At 44.2% G+C, this 16,891-nt stretch overlaps 1 protein-coding gene across 2 annotated transcripts in view; it reads right to left on the bottom strand.

Annotated features, from left to right (window-relative positions):
• Positions 1-9,841, bottom strand: part of LOC147729863 (N-acyl-aromatic-L-amino acid amidohydrolase (carboxylate-forming)-like) — a 156,658-nt gene extending 146,817 nt beyond the window's left edge. The window contains exon 1 of one of the 2 annotated variants that reach the window (XM_086954779.1): positions 9,774-9,841. The gene's annotated coding sequence lies outside the window, so the exon portion shown is untranslated. Of the gene's footprint in view, positions 1-9,720 lie in introns of both variants that reach the window. The other variant, XM_086954776.1, reaches the window with a different exon arrangement.
• Positions 9,842-16,891: the final 7,050 nt, after the last annotated feature.

Genomic DNA, 16,891 nt, shown 5'->3' with positions numbered 1-16,891 from the left:
CTTTTAGATTTGTTAGAAAAACCAATATGTAAATAAAAAGGCATCGTCATTTACAATGCCAATTGCTCAAATTCTTGCAAATGTGAGACCTATTTGTAGTATCCTCAGGATATACTCGACTTATGGACGCCATAAACTACATAAAATCATCTCGGCTACGTCTACTTTGTCACCTGAACACGCGGGACCAGCCCACTACACTTTGCATTTCAAATGCTTGTTTTAAATGTTTTCAGCACAGTATAGAACATATGCATTTGTGCCACTTGTTTTTACTTTTGCTCATACAGTTGGTTTGCAATCTCCTGCTGCATGACATTTATTTAGTTGTCTGGCAGCGTTTAGGATAAAAATAAAAACAAGCACTGGCGTAGCCAATAGGTTGCGAATTTGGAAAGTTGGAGCTATTGGTTTTGTAAATGACATTTTATATTTATATAGCGTTATTGGCATTGTCAATAACAATATATAAATATAAAATGTCATTTACAAAACCAATAGCTCCAACTTTCCAAATGCGAAACCTATTGGCAACGCCAGTGCTTGTTTTTCTTCTTCTTTGATAGAAACCGCATGTGCGTTTAAGTAACATAAAATAACAGCACTCATTATGGGTATACATACTATATTATTCCTTATCAGTTTGTTGGAAGGGGACTTATTTCGAACAACTAAAATGTAACCTAAACCGTTTGCAAGAGTGTGAGGGGAAGAGATTGCAAGTGAGGGGTAGCCCATACATTATAACAGAGTACATTTTCCCCCGGAACTGTTTCACCTGAAAAGTTTCTTTCTATGCTGTGGTTGGTGCAAGAGTTTGTTCTAATGTATGTAAAACGAGCACGAGGCACACATTACAGCGTTTTGACACAACGTGTACATTGTATGTTTAGACTTTTTAATTGTAAATGAACACTAAAACAATGCTGTTTTCTTTCAGAGTGGGCTTATTCATGTTGAGTTCACATCGTGTCCCAAAATGCAAATGCACCCTGTGACGTACGCCACTACATTTGAGAGAAACGTGGGACTAAGAGAGTTCCCCACTCCCTCCTCCCCCAACACACACACTAATTACCTTTTACATAAAATTGACGGAAATTATTATTATTTTCCAAGAGGCAAGAAGTTCAAACGTGAGAAAGGGGGTCCTCTGTTGGGGTGTCAACCCCAAGTGGTTCTCATCAGGCGCAACACTTCGAAGTATTTACACTTCAGTAGCGGTAATTGTGTTAGTGGCGCTCAGCTAACAGAGAACAGCCAGCATTAGGAGTCCTTTGTCACAATTATTGCTAAATTGGTAGAATTAAGGCTTCGTGGCAGCCAGTCGCTTCTGAATAGTAACCACTTCTTGAATCATCGAGCTTGACTTTTTTTTTTAAGTCTATTTGAATCCTTCTATTTCCATTGAGGGTCTGGCACCAATAAATCTGAATTAATGCAGGATGGACTGAATAACTTAATTCAACTCGCAAATATCGCGTTCAATATTTTAGTGGTTTACTGAAAAAAATGATTATTAGGTTTCACACAGTGCACATCTTAGCTCTCACATTCACACATAGTAAAAATATACTTCGACATACACATTTGGGTTAAACATCTGCACGAACGAGGAAGACAATAAAAATACTATACTGCATGCAGTACTCCACAATGGCCACCAAGTGGCAGTGATGAATTCTAACAATTTTCCCAGGCCAACCCCGCCCAAATATTTGCATGCCATGCTGCCATTGGTCAGCAATCGACCCAGCCTTATCAATCGCGTCATGCTGACCATAACCAATCTCTTTTCTCGTCGTACATGATTGGTCAACGTCAGAGGCATCAATCATCTCAAATTTGCATAGTGTAGCTCTAGTTCTCAAACAGCTCCAGTCTGCGGTTGTACTCGGCGGAGGAAGGTTGCTGCAGACCGCCGAAAACCAAGACACTGGAAGCTTCGCAGATAATTGTTGCACTCAAGCAATAGTTCACACTGTTGCCTGCTGAAGATGCATGCGCTCACACGCACTACAAAGTTTCAGTGTAGAAGAATTGTAATTTAGGAATATATTCATAAACTCATACAATACCAAATTCTATTTTAATGTTGAGTGGAGTGACGTATTAACTGGTGTATTGTGAATTTTGGACGTATCCTGCTCATGGTTAGGGATGATTCCACTTTACTGCGGATCGGGTGCCAAGTAATAATGGAACTTTTCCTGAAAGGCGACCTGAGTTGCCTGTAGTAGCAAACAGCGCCACAATACCTCGGACTCAGTTAACAAACCAATGAATACACATTTGGGTTAAACATCTGCACGAACGAGGAAGACAATAAAAATACTATACTGCATGCAGTACTCCACAATGGCCACCAAGTGGCAGTGATGAATTCTAACAATTTTCCCAGGCCAACCCCGCCCAAATATTTGCATGCCATGCTGCCATTGGTCAGCAATCGACCCAGCCTTATCAATCGCGTCATGCTGACCATAACCAATCTCTTTTCTCGTCGTACATGATTGGTCAACGTCAGAGGCATCAATCATCTCAAATTTGCATAGTGTAGCTCTAGTTCTCAAACAGCTCCAGTCTGCGGTTGTACTCGGCGGAGGAAGGTTGCTGCAGACCGCCGAAAACCAAGACGCTGGAAGCTTCGCAGATAATTGTTGCACTCAAGCAATAGTTCACACTGTTGCCTCATGAAGATGCATGCGCTCACACGCACTACAAAGAAAACACTGATCAATATATTTTTAACTTGTTACTGTTAGCACGCGAACCCATGCAATATATTGTTGTGAGCAGCAAGATGTCCCCGTATTGTACACTGCAGATAGGATAAACGGCAGAAGGCGGCAGCCATAGCGATAGGAAGATGGCTAGACAAGAAGACTGGCAGCTGTGGAGCAAAGAGCTTAAACATTCTAAACGCGTGGCAGGCGGATTAGGGAAATGCGCAGAGGGAAGCCGGATGGGGGCAGGAGAGCCTGGTGGGGGGGCGGGAATGCGAGCGAGGGGAGATGCGCGTGCTTGTGTGGTCACGTGACCCGCTTTTGTGGTCACGTGACTCACATGCACTGTGGAAAAACCGCAGTGGTTTCACGAGTCGAATGGAGCACTTGAATTTTCGCATATTTTACATTCGCAAGCCAATGATAATAGGCGAAACCTAAAAACCTTTGTTGGTTTTTCTCTCAGACCTTGTTGGTAAGTGATTGCCTTCAGAATGCAGTGTACTGCCTTCCTTCCCTTTGTTCAGAAGGGGAAGTTGTGCAGCACAGGAAAGTGATTTTTGTGTTGGCAGCAGGGGGGGGAGCGGGCACTGCCTGTTTGTATGAGATGGGCGTTGGTAGCTGGGAATACAAGCCCCACAAACGAATAGGTTGTAAAGGTTTGGGTAGTCTGAAATATATGGGTGCAGCTCTTTGGCTGTATGTATGCACGGTGAATGCCAAAATGACTGCTGATTTCAGAAAGAAGCATGAAGGAACCCCAGTTCCTGCAGATCAGTTCATATAACCAGGGACTCAGTTGTCTAGTTCTGGATTAAATCATACTGCATTCTGGAAGTTGTAGTCCTACCGATTAAATGAAACTCAATAGATAGTCTCTTGCCTACATTGGCAACATCGTGTGGGCGGAGTCTCGGCATCGGCTCATCTCGCTGATAATACAAAATGTAACATAAATGCCGTGTGTTTAAAAAAAAAAAACGCCAGCAGAGGACATTTGTTTTGGAGGCAAGAGAAAAAGATAACCAGTGAGTTACCCCCCTACAAAATTTAAAAAGTAGATAGGCTTCCTGGTGCCTTTTAAACAATGTACCAGAGCGACTTCACAGGAACAAATCCAGCAGGAATTTCCTCTTCAGGGACCACCACTGGCAGGTAAAGCTCATTTTATAAAGCTATGTTTTCGGGTTAGTTTACTCTCCTAGAACGCTTTTAAAAATCGGATGAGGAGGGACTGTCTGGAGGAAGGTAGGGTGACTACTCATGGCTATCACACGTAGTGACTTACTGCTGTAAAGGTCAAAAGTGGCAAACACATCGGTTCCAGCTGCTGTTCTGGATTTCGTTGCTAAGAATGAATCTAGGCTCCTTTCAGCATAGGCGCTGGAAGCTTTGGTGCGGGGGTGCTGCAAATCAAAACAAGCATTTGCAATGCAATAGGTCTCGCATTTGCAAGAGTTTAAGCGATTGTAATTGTAAATGAGGATGCCTTTTAGTTTTGTTAGAAAAACTAATATGTAAATAAAAAGGCATTGTCATTTACAATGCCAATTGCTCAAATTCTCGCAAATGTGAGACCTATTTGTAGTAACCTCAGGATATACTCGACTTATGGACGCCATAAACTACATAAAATCATCTCGGCTACGTCTACTTTGTCACCTGAACACGCTGGACCAGCCCACTACACTTTGCATTTCAAATGCTTGTTTTAAATGTTTTCAGCACAGTATAGAACATATGCATTTGTGCCACTTTATTTTACTTCTGCTCATACAGATGGTTTGCAATCTCCTGCTGCATGACATTTATTTAGTTGTCTGGCAGCGTTTAGGATTAAAAAAAAACAAGCACTGGGGTAGCCAATAGGTTTCGAATTTGGAAAGTTGGAGCTATTGGTTTTGTAAATGACATTTTATATTTATATAGCGTTATTGGCATTGTCAATAACAATATATAAATATAAAATGTCATTTACAAAACCAATAGCTCCAACTTTCCAAATGCGAAACCTATTGGCAACGCCAGTGCTTGTTTTTCTTCTTCTTTGATAGAAACCGCATGTGCGTTTAACACCTTAGCTGCGTGTAAACATTTCTCCCCAGTGCTGCGCTGTCCATTAGAACTAGTGCTGAATGGACGTTCAATGGTCGTGCGCAGCACTGGGGAGGTAGTGCTGCTGACGACCATTGGCCGTCAGCAGCACTTAAGGGGTTAAGTAACATAAAATAACAGCACTCATTATGGGTATACATACTATATTATTCCTTATCAGTTTGTTGGAAGGGGACTTATTTCGAACAACTAAAATGTAACCTAAACCGTTTGCAAGAGTGTGAGGGGAAGAGATTGCAAGTGAGGGGTAGCCCATACAATCTAACAGAGTACATTTTCCCCCAGAACTGTTTCACCTGAAAACGTTTCTTTCTATGCTGTGGTTGGTGCAAGAGTTTGTTCTAATGTATGTAAAACGAGCACGAGGCACACATTACAGCGTTTTGACACAACGTGTACATTGTATGTTTAGACTTTTTAATTGTAAATGAACACTAAAACAATGCTGTTTTCTTTCAGAGTGGGCTTATTCATGTTGAGTTCACATCGTGTCCCAAAATGCAAATGCACCCTGTGACGTACGCCACTACATTTGAGAGAAACGTGGGACTAAGAGAGTTCCCCCACTCCCTCCTCCCCCAACACACACAATAATTACCTTTTACATAAAATCGACGGAAATTATTATTATTTTCCAAGAGGCAACAAGTTCAAACGTGAGAAAGGGGGTCCTCTGTTGGGGTGTCAACCCCAAGTGGTTCTCATCAGGCGCAACACTTCGAAGTATTTACACTTCAGTAGCGGTAATTGTGTTAGTGGCGCTCAGCTAACAGAGAACAGCCAGCATTAGGAGTCCTTTGTCACAATTATTGCCAAATTGGTAGAATTAAGGCTTCGTGGCAGCCAGTCGCTTCTGAATAGTAGCCACTTCTTGAATCATCGAGCTTGACTTTTTTTTTTAAGTCTATTTGAATCCTTCTATTTCCATTGAGGGTCTGGCACCAATAAATCTGAATTAATGCAGGATGGACTGAATAACTTAATTCAACTCGCAAATATCGCGTTCAATATTTTAGTGGTTTACTGAAAAAAATGATTATTAGGTTTTACACAGTGCACATCTTAGCTCTCACATTCACACATAGTAAAAATATACTTCGACATACACATTTGGGTTAAACATCTGCACGAACGAGGAAGACAATAAAAATACTATACTGCATGCAGTACTCCACAATGGCCACCAAGTGGCAGTGATGAATTCTAACAATTTTCCAGGCCAACCCCGCCCAAATATTTGCATGCCATGCTGCCATTGGTCAGCAATCGACCCAGCCTTATCAATCGTATCATGCTGACCATAACCAATCTCTTTTCTCGTCGTACATGATTGGTCAACGTCAGAGGCATCAATCATCTAAAATTTGCATAGTGTAGCTCTAGTTCTCAAACAGCTCCAGTCTGCGGTTGTACTCGGCGGAGGAAGGTTGCTGCAGACCGCCGAAAACCAAGACGCTGGAAGCTTCGCAGATAATTGTTGCACTCAAGCAATAGTTCACACTGTTGCTTCATGAAGATGCATGCGCTCACACGCACTACAAAGTTTCAGTGTAGAAGAATTGTAATTTAGGAATATATTCATAAACTCATAAGATACCAAATTCTATTTTAATGTTGAGTGGAGTGACGTATTAACTGGTGTATTGTGAATTTTGGACGTATCCTGCTCATGGTTAGGGATGATTCCACTTTACTGCGGATCGGGTGCCAAGTAATAATGGAACTTTTCCTGAAAGGCGACCTGAGTTGCCTGTAGTAGCAAACAGCGCCACAATACCTCGGACTCAGTTAACAAACCAATGAAAGCAGAAAACACTGATCAATATATTTTTAACTTGTTACTGTTAGCACGCGAACCCATGCAATATATTGTTGTGAGCAGCAAGATGTCCCCGTATTGTACACTGCAGATAGGATAAACGGCAGAAGGCGGCAGCCATAGCGATAGGAAGATGGCTAGACAAGCAGATTGGCAGCTGTGGAGCAAAGAGCTTAAACATTCTAAACGCGTGGCAGGCGGATTAGGGAGATGCGCAGAGGGAAGCCAGATGGGGGCAGGAGAGCCTGGTGGGGGGCGGGAATGCGAGCGAGGGGAGATGCGCGTGCTTGTGTGGTCACGTGACCCGCTTTTGTGGTCACGTGACTCACATGCACTGTGGAAAAACCGCAGTGGTTTCACGAGTCGAATGGAGCACTTGAATTTTTGCATATTTTACATTCGCAAGCCAATGATAATAGGCGAAACCTAAAAACCTTTGTTGGTTTTTCTCTCAGACCTTGTTGGTAAGTGATTGCCTTCAGAATGCAGTGTACTGCCTTCCTTCCCTTTGTTCAGAAGGGGAAGTTGTGCAGCACAGGAAAGTGATTTTTGTGTTGGCAGCAGGGGGGGAGCGGGCACTGCCTGTTTGTATGAGATGGGCGTTGGTAGCTGGGAATACAAGCCCCACAAACGAATAGGTTGTAAAGGTTTGGGTAGTCTGAAATATGTGGGTGCAGCTCTTTGGCTGCATGTATGCACGGTGAATGCCAAAATGGCTGCTGATTTCAGAAAGAAGCATGAAGGAACCCCAGTTCCTGCAGATCAGTTCATATAACCAGGGACTCAGTTGTCTAGTTCTGAATTAAATCATACTGCATTCTGGAAGTTGTAGTCCTACCGATTAAATGAAACTCAATAGATAGTCTCTTGCCTACATTGGCAACATCGTGTGGGCGGAGTCTCGGCATCGGCTCATCTCGCTGATAATACAAAATGTAACATAAATGCCGTGTGTTTAAAAAAATTTAAAAAAACGCCAGCGGAGGACGTTTGTTTTGGAGGCAAGAGAAAATGATAACCAGTGAGTTCCCCCCCTCCAAAATTTAAAAAGTAGATAGGCTTCCTGGTGCCTTTTAAACAATGTACCAGAGCGACTTCACAGGAACAAATTCAGCAGGAATTTTCTCTTCGGAGACCACCACTGGCAGGTAAAGCTCATTTTATAAAGCTATGTTTTCGTGTTAGTTTACTCTCCTAGAACGCTTTTAAATATCGGATGAAAAGGGCCCCCTGGTTCCCCTTCCCCTGGCTGTGCTTGCTCCCCTGCAACCTGGCTGTGCTTGCTTCCCTGCCCCCTCGCTGTGCTTGCTTCCCTGCCCCCTCGCTGTGCTTGCTTCCCTGCCCCCTCGCTGTGCTTGCTTCCCTTGCTCCCCTGCAACCTGGCTGTGCTTGCTTCCCTGCCCCCTCGCTGTGCTTGCTTCCCTGCCCCCTCGCTGTGCTTGCTTCCCTTGCCCCCTGCCCCCTCGCTGTGCTTGCTTCCCTGCCCCCTGAGTGTGTGTGTGGCTCTGGGTGTGTGTGTGTGGCTCTGGGTGTGTGTGGCTCTGGGTGGGTGTGGGTGGGTCTGGGTGGGTGTGTGTGGGTCTGGGTAGGTGTATGTGGCTCTGTGTGTGTGTGGGGGTCTGGGTGTGTGTGTGTGTGTGGCTCTGGGTATGTGTGTGGCTCTGGGTATGTGTGTGTGGCTCTGGGTATGTGTGTGTGTGGCTCTGGGTGGGTGTGTGTGTGTGGCTCTGGGTGGGTGGGTGTGTGTGTGGCTCTGGGTGGGTGTGTGTGTGTGTGTGTGGCTCTGGGTGTATGTGGGGCTCTGGGTGTGTGTGTGTGTGTGTGGCTCTGGGTGTGTGTGGCTGGCTCTCGGGGTGTGTGTGTGGCTCTGAGTGTGTGTGTGGCTCTGGGTGTGTGTGTGTGGCTCTGTGTGTGTGTGTGTGGTAGTAATTGCTGTCTGCTGAGCTCGTCCGTAGGGTACAATAGGTCTCACATTTGCGAGAGATTAAGCAAATGGCAATGTAAATGACAATGCCATTTATTTATCTGTTTTAAAAACCAACACATAAATACAAATGTTGTCATTTACAATGCCAATATCTCCTACTTTTCCAAATGCGAAACCATTGCATTGTAAATGCTTGTTTCCTCTTCTGTCCTTCCGAATCCAAATAACTGGCTAACCTATCCACCACTTATGATGTACTTGCATGTTTCACTATACTAATTCAACACTAATCCCCTATGGGTCCCGGAGTAGCGTGCTACTCGCCGAAAAAGCGCTTTGACGCCTCGTCAGGGGTAGTAAGCGCTATACAAATGCAATTACAATACAATTACAATAGTGCACGAGCTTACCAGTGCACACTCACCTCTATGATTCAACCGTTGTTGGAATTTCATGAATTGCACTATGTTTTAAGATTATATGCCAGCATGTTTTTCGCCGTGTATCGTCTCCTGCTATGTCATTGTATTGTGCGGAAAATGAAAATCTTCAATAAACAGATTTTTTTTTTTTTTTAAATAGAGACTTGCTAGATAAAAACAGTTTTCCATCAGGTGCCATTACCACTGTAGTTGTCTCAAACCCCCTTCTGTGATTCATAGTCAGCCAGAACAGTCGTTTAGACACACAACAACAGCCCCTCCCAGTATCCTCACTTAGAGTTTGAATGAGAACCCTGTGTAGCCTCTGTGTCTATGTTCAGCAATGCAACAAAACACTCCTTCGCCCACCAAGATGATAAAACAGATTTGGGCGTCCATTGGAAAAATTAGAATTAATTATACACTATGGATGTTTAACAAAACCAAGGGAAAATAAATACAAACATGTCATTCCTAAAGAACGCCTAACATGCGTGTCTGGCAATAGAGCCCCCTAGCGGAGAACTGAAGATGCATAAAAAAAACGTTGCAGGTTAATCAAACAAGAAACAGTCCCCCGTGGGGGAATTTCGTCCACAGTGTGCCCAGTTGTGAAGCTCTCCCGTATTATGTCCACGCCTTGAAGCGCCTGAACGCCTCTGCCTCCCACCGCACGCGCCCCTCGCGCCACCCAACCTCTGGTTTCCTCACCTGCTTCGCCGGCCCCGGCTCCCCCGCAGGTCCACGCTGCCGCGTCAGCCTACCTTGATCACTCACTGTAAGTGTCGTCTTTTCCTGCATAACCTTCGACCGAGGCTGGGACGAGAGCTAGAATCGCCCCGCCCCCTTTTGCACAACTCTACCAACATCTCCTGCCCTGGGACCCAGCCGCCGCAAACAGAAGCTTCGAGATGCTTCTCAGCCGCCTACACTACTTTCAACTACAACTGAAATTCCGCATATGAGGCATTTGCTTTTTACAACTCCAGTTAAAGTCCTGCCCCGTGAGAGTAGCACGCCCATCTGCAGCATGCTTTTTTAGGTCTTTCTAGAATATTCATAAATAATATATATTGATAAAGGCTGCCGTGTCAGCCGAAACGCGTCTCTCTTGACTTCTTGGGCTGAGAAAGGCCGAATTAAAGAAGCTTTTTACCCTGCAACTTCGCGTGTGAGTGCGCGCTTTCCCTTTGGGAATGGGAGGTGTCCACTGGTGTGCTCAAGTGTCATTCACATTTTACTTTCGTTCATCAGGGCTTACAGCATCATACAGTGTGTGGCAATGGGCCAGCCATGTTCACCCGTAGGCTGTGTGGCACTGAGTGGCTGCATTGTACCTAATCACATGCGTACAGATCCTGAAAATGAATTCCCTTTAGCAGGGCCAGTCCTAGGATTTGTGGGGCCCCGGGCGGAATAGGAACATGCGAGGCCCCTATAATTTGCATGAGATTTATCCTGACAGGAAGTGACCTCATAGGTGGTAATATCAATTGGACATTAATTATATGGCATTGTTTGAAGCCGCTTTGCAAGAAGCAACTTACCTAGTTTTTATATAATTAAAATGGTTAGAAATAGCTTTAAAAATCCTAATAAAATACGTACATACATTTTAAATCTCTAATAAGTGGATAAACATTAAATGAATTTAACCTAGTTATTGTTCTCTTGAATGGGATGAATGAAAATGATATGCAAATCTGGCATTCTGGCACTAAGAGTGCTCCAACGGAGTGGTGCAGACTTTACTAATGTGGAGAAAGGACAGTTTTAAGTGTTTTCCCAAAAATTGGAGTCACGCCATAGGTCAAGAGGGATAGAGTCTCAGTCCAGCACAACTAGAAAGGAGAAGGCTCTGTCTTCAATCAGGGCCATCTAAATTTTAGGATGACAGAGGAGTTTTGATGGCACAGAGTATAGGATTTTGGAATGAACAGTACGGAGTGCTGTCGAAAGAGAGGACCCTTTTAATGCAGTGCACAATGACAAATAGTGCCTGGCAGATGAAGGGTTTCAATTAAAAAACACAGCATATAGCGGAAAGGTGAGAAGAAATAGAATTGTAATTCAGCAGTCTCAGATCAGTTGCCTATCACTGTCCTGAATGATTTGAAGGGTACTGAATGCGAAAAGGCGGGAAGCCCAAGAGAGAGGGCATAATAATCTAATGAGAAGATAACTGACTGCACAACAGCTTCACTGTAGTGAGGGGGGAAAAATGGATGATTTTGTAATGCTTATGGATGTAGTAAAGCAAGTGGATGAAACATGGTTAATCTGTTCAGAATAAAAAAGAGGTGATGCAGGAAAATGAATCGAAGATTTTTTTGCTGACTCCACCAATGTGGGCGATTGACCCAGCTCCACCAGCCACCAAAGAGAGCACCATATGGTATGAGATTGTTTAAAAATGAGAATCCTTGAATTGTTACTTTAAGGTTTTAATGAATTTGTCTTCATTAAGAAATCAAGTGTTAGCGTACAAGTCCAAATATGTTCTTGGGCAAAGACTGATCGCTACTGAAGGAAGTCATGTTTGGGTATCAATGTGCGCTGGATATCAGCAAGAAACCAAAGTACTGTATGAGTAAGACTAACTGAGAATTATATAGATTGAACAGTGGAGGCCCAATAAATTCCACAATTCAGAGGTTTAGAACATAATAGAAATAGGTGGCTAGTGAATTGTTTCAGATTTCTCAAATCGGATACAGGTAAACCACACCAGGGGGATACTTACATTCCAGGTTGTACTAGTTGATTTATAAGCACTGGCTGAGAAACAGTGTCAAATGTGGTACTAACTTTTAGTAGTATTAAGGCTGCTCTAACTCTACGATCAAGAGTCAACCACAAATCATTTGATACAGCACAAATGCTACTTCAAACTCCTAGAGTTGCCATAAGCCGACACATTGTTAATGAGTAAATTATGTTTTATAAAAGAGATTTGGAAGTTGACTTCTTTTTTCTAGGATTCAAATTTCTCTTGCTGGTTCTGACCCTTCAAACTTCCACCTCTCCCTCCAGTCTCAACCCGCCCAACCTCTGACATCTTTTATTGGTCCTACTTTCTTTCATCCATCTCTCAGCAATACTTCTCTCTCCACTCTGCTTATGCTCCCTTGCTGGTTCTGTCTCTCTACCACACATATTATCCATACACTCCCCTTCAACTCTAATCTCTCCCACAGCGTCATTACTTCTTTCCTTGTTCTGCTTCTTTTACATCCACCTCTCCCCTTCCATCCTCCTGGAGCATCTTACCATTTCTTGTTGATGATGAATCTTTTAAATTCACCTTCGCCTCAATGCTCTACTCTTTTTCTCATCTTTCCCTCAGCTTTCTGTGATTGAATCAAGAAATATAAGACAACAGCTGACTTACATTTAAAAACAGAAATGGGTCTTGTTTTTTTGTCAATGGCTGTTTAAGATAAATGAGTAACAGCAATACATTATTTTACGTTCACCCTGTCACTGTTTTGACCAATGAGTACCTCCTTCAAACACATTTGCACAGAATACCAACTGGAATACAGAACCGTTGCTGCTCAGTGTGCTCTTCAGAGAGGCCATGTATTGATCGACCATGTTTTCTGGACACCTTTTTGACCCACAGACAGGCACAGTGTGAAAGATGTACTGCCTGCATCCTCAAATCCAAAGCACTCAACTGTAGCCTGTTATAAACACCTGGAGGCGACTCACTACGATGTGTGCCCCATACAAGAGTAAAATGCTGTGAAATGAAATACAGAAACACACATCCTGGACATAGAACACTCTTGGGGAATGCAAGATTAGGTAAAGCATGTGAAATATAAACAGGAACAAAATTGCTGCCATGGATTACTCTATCATGCAGCGTGAGACTGGGTCAGGAAATAGGCCTGGCACTAAAATAAAAGTGGCCCCCATTAGTGAATTAGTTAGCGAGAAAAGTGTCCCATGTTTCAAAATTAGGGCAGTTTTTAACTTGTAAAGACATACTGTTTAGGTATGGGAGACTGCATAAATTTGATTTTGCTGCAGACAATGTTTGTTTTAATATCATGAAAATCAACATTAAAAATTCGCTCATCTGACCATAAAGCAGGCAACCAAACTGCCCAAAAAAACAGGTCACATACTAGCCTGACAGATTAGACCATCACACACTGCCTGATTGCCCTAATGACAGTCCAACCTGGCCACTGTGTTATACAATTATTGTGCAGATACAGGATAATTGCTTTTGCAGGTAAAGTAAAGGACAACAATATAGGGTCCGATAGGGGCCTGTTTCAATGTCCATTTTTATTAACCACCAGGGAAAGAAGAGGCACCCAGCACACTTCAAGCCCTAGTCCAGCCGATTTTACATTCGGAATGTGCTCATCTTGTGCACCAGTGGCTGCTGTAGTCACACCGATCTGCTCCCCTGCCCCCTCTCACTTTATTCCATTTTTCGTACCCCTTTCATTCACCTCAGGGCTCCTTTCCTTCATCCTGGGTGAGCTGAGTGGTTTTCATTGTGAGGCGCAGTCATTCTACCTTTTGTTCTGCGCCCTGCATGTTATCCTGCTTTTCATTCAAACAGGGGCAGGGCGCACTTCACAGGTGAAGGCTCTTTAATTACGTGTCTGATCGCTGCTATCCTCAAGCAGATGCAGCGATTAAAAGCAAAATGGACCAGCCCTCAGCTATTCATCAAAATCCCCTGGGCGTCCTGGGCCTCCAAACTCTGAAGTTTATGAAAGCGCAAGGCCCCCTGGCTGCGAGCCGGCGTGGGGCAGCTGCCCATGCCTAGCACCGGCCCTGCCCTTTAGTGCCAGGCCTGCAGGATCGCTCCTTTTTTTTTTAAACAATATTTCAAATGTTTGCAACAAAAACAAAAAGTGGATCAATGTTTGTTTGCTGTGTATATTCTGAGCATTTATGCATGCATGGGTTGCTGGGACACTCATGTTTTTCACATGTTATCTACATTTTTTGCTCAAAAAATTCAAACTTTCAGCAGCTGCACCCAGTCCCCAGTGTCCTTCCTGCTGACCCTGAAGAGGAATGCAGGTGCTCAGCAGAGAGAATTCTCCTTGGCCATCTCCTTATAGTTTTCTTTTTCCTGTAGCCCTGCCACATACCACGCATCAGGCGTTAGACTAACATATTTCAGAGTGGCGGCCTGCATCATGCACGAAAATGCAAAGTCACGCATTTAAAGCGCCTCAGCCAAGCTGCAGCGCTACTAAATAGCACTGTCTGAGTGAAAAAAGGCAGCACGCATATGCGCAGCTGTGGCAGGCTTGGACGCAGGTTCAGCTCACTCTGGCAACAATGTGCATCAATCACCAACACCACGGCATTCAGATTCACTTTAAGTGATGAGAGTCTGCAATGATTTGCCCAGTGGCTGCTGTCGAGACAGCTATGATACTTTGGCGGGACGCCCGGGGCACTAATGGGTGGCAATTGAGACAGTTAAAATTTGGCGGTACAAAAGGGGGTGGTAATGGACAGAGCATCTGAACCAATCAAACACTCACACCCAGGCAAAAGATCTGGGTTTAATCCTTCACCGTTCTTTAGCCCACTCTGCCACCCCAGTTCAGACATGGCTATATGCAATCAGTCTGACCCTGTGCCTCATGGGAACAGTCCAGCCCGAACTGCCAAGCCATGCCTTCCCTGGACCGGAAACAAGCTTCTGAGGACCGGTATCTGGCATTCCAGCCGTCTTCAGCCTAGGTCCAGGGAAGACATGGCTTGGCGGTTCGGGCTGGACTGTTCCAATGATGCACAGGGTCAGACTGATTTGCATATAGCCATGTCTGAACTGGGGTGGCTGAGTGGGCTAAGGAAAGGTGATGGATTAGGCCTAGATCTTTTGACTGGGTGTGAGTGTTTGATTGATTCAGATGCTCCTTCCATCACCACCCCCTTTTGTACAGTTAAAATTTGGCAGCACTGTGTGCCCCTGCGTAATGTATTGGTCTCAGGACACGTGACCCGGGCCGGCTGACCAGGGACCGTGGCCGCTGCCAGAGAAGTAATGACTCAGCAGCCTGCACTGTAGTGCAGCCTCGTGATTGGAGTACGAGTCCTGCTCTCAGACTGCAGTTACTCAGGTATCTCTAAATTTAAATTTAATTTACTTTTAGAGGCAGAGCGGATCATCATTCTGAGCCTGTAAGCGCACAGCTCAGTCACGCTCACAGCTCAGTGTTAAAAAGAGAGATACTCCAATTGATGTAGATTTAGTATCTTTAATCAGGAACAGCATCAACGTCCAGTCAGTACCAAGGCTCACACGAACTGCCCTGCCTGAGGCTTTCATTCTAAGTGACCTCATACAAAGTGACATCAGGTGATTCCTTAAAGCAAGCAGACATCAAATAATAACACATCCCCTTCCCAATAAACCAAGGAATAACACAGCAAAAAAAACTAGAAATAGAATGAACAAGGCAGGAAAGGAAAGGTCAAGAAAGATACAGTAAAAATAGCATAACCAGAGCCTAAGGAGAACCGGTTTAAGACATAATATAATCTTTAAATTTTGAGGGTAAACAACGTTGTCTACTGGAAAATTGGTAGGAACCAAGATCTGAAGATGTTAAATCAGTACCAGAAGTTCTAGCACATTGGTCATTAGAGAATGACCCAACATCATCAACATCATCGCAAGAAGAGTTCCGAAAACTAGAACTAGAACTATTCTTCAGACATTTGACTAACCTTGACATGCTCCATACACTACCATTGCTAACTTTCACAACATTTTTCTTGATGGAGACGATAGTGAAAGGACCCATGAAGGTACTTTTCCCCTTAATCATGTACCTGGGATTCTTTATTAGAACCGTATCTCCAACATTCCACTACTTCCCCTTCACGCACATTTTGGCATCATACCTCGTTTTGTACAAACCCTGATACCTTAAAATCTTATTTCTTTTAATATCAGCTGACAAAGCTTCTCCATCCATCATTGGCATCCAGACAGGATTTAACTTGGAGACCGCCTTTCTACCTCTCAAAGCCTCAAAAGGAGATGTTAAAGTAACCGCATTAGGTGTTGTCCTATGTGCCCACAAAGTATCTCTCAAGATCTCTTTAAGGGAAACCTTCGTATGCAAAGCACGATGAAGGCAAGTTTTTACCAATCGGTTCATTCTCTCCGCTAAGCCATTGGCCTGAGGAGAATATAGTGCAGTCTTTTCGTGAATCACACCACAATTCATGAGAAAATCTTTCATTTCAGTTGAGACAAATTGCACCCCGTTATCTGTCACAAGGCATTTAGGTAAACCTTCAAAAGCAAACACTCCTTTGATGTAGATTTAGTATCTTTAATCAGGAACAGCATCAACGTCCAGTCAGTACCAAGGCTCACACGAACTGCCCTGCCTGAGGCTTACATTCTAAGTGACCTCATACAAAGTGACATCAGGTGATTCCTTAAAGCAAGCAGACATCAAATTATAACACTCAGCATCAGTCTCCGGCTGTGTTGCGGGGCATTGGTCGGTGCTGTAGTGACCTGCTGGTCACTGTTCTAGTTGTTGCCAGCACCAGCCACTCCCCGAGGGCTGCTTACAGGCCACCCCACACCCATCCAGCATGGGCGTCACTGAACATGTGACCCCAACAATAAAAGGGGTCAGGCACACCCGCCCAGAGCCAGTTCTACTATCCAAGTACCATGTCTGTGTCATTACTATGCATTTATGAGGCCTAGGGCCCCACAGCATTACATTGGCGACTAGCGGACCTGTCCGCATGTGCAGCCGCCTTGTTTGGTGGTTGAAGGGGGAGAGTGCTAGCTGCGTCGAGGGCACCCCCTGCAATGGAGCCGAATCGCACACGGGGCATGTGAAGAGCCCCGGCTGTAAAAGGT

The sequence above is a fragment of the Lissotriton vulgaris genome, chromosome 2_1 (assembly GCF_964263255.1).
Source record: "Lissotriton vulgaris chromosome 2_1, aLisVul1.2, whole genome shotgun sequence".
Classification (NCBI taxonomy): domain Eukaryota; kingdom Metazoa; phylum Chordata; class Amphibia; order Caudata; family Salamandridae; genus Lissotriton; species Lissotriton vulgaris.
This window is presented reverse-complemented; position numbering and strand designations above follow the sequence as displayed.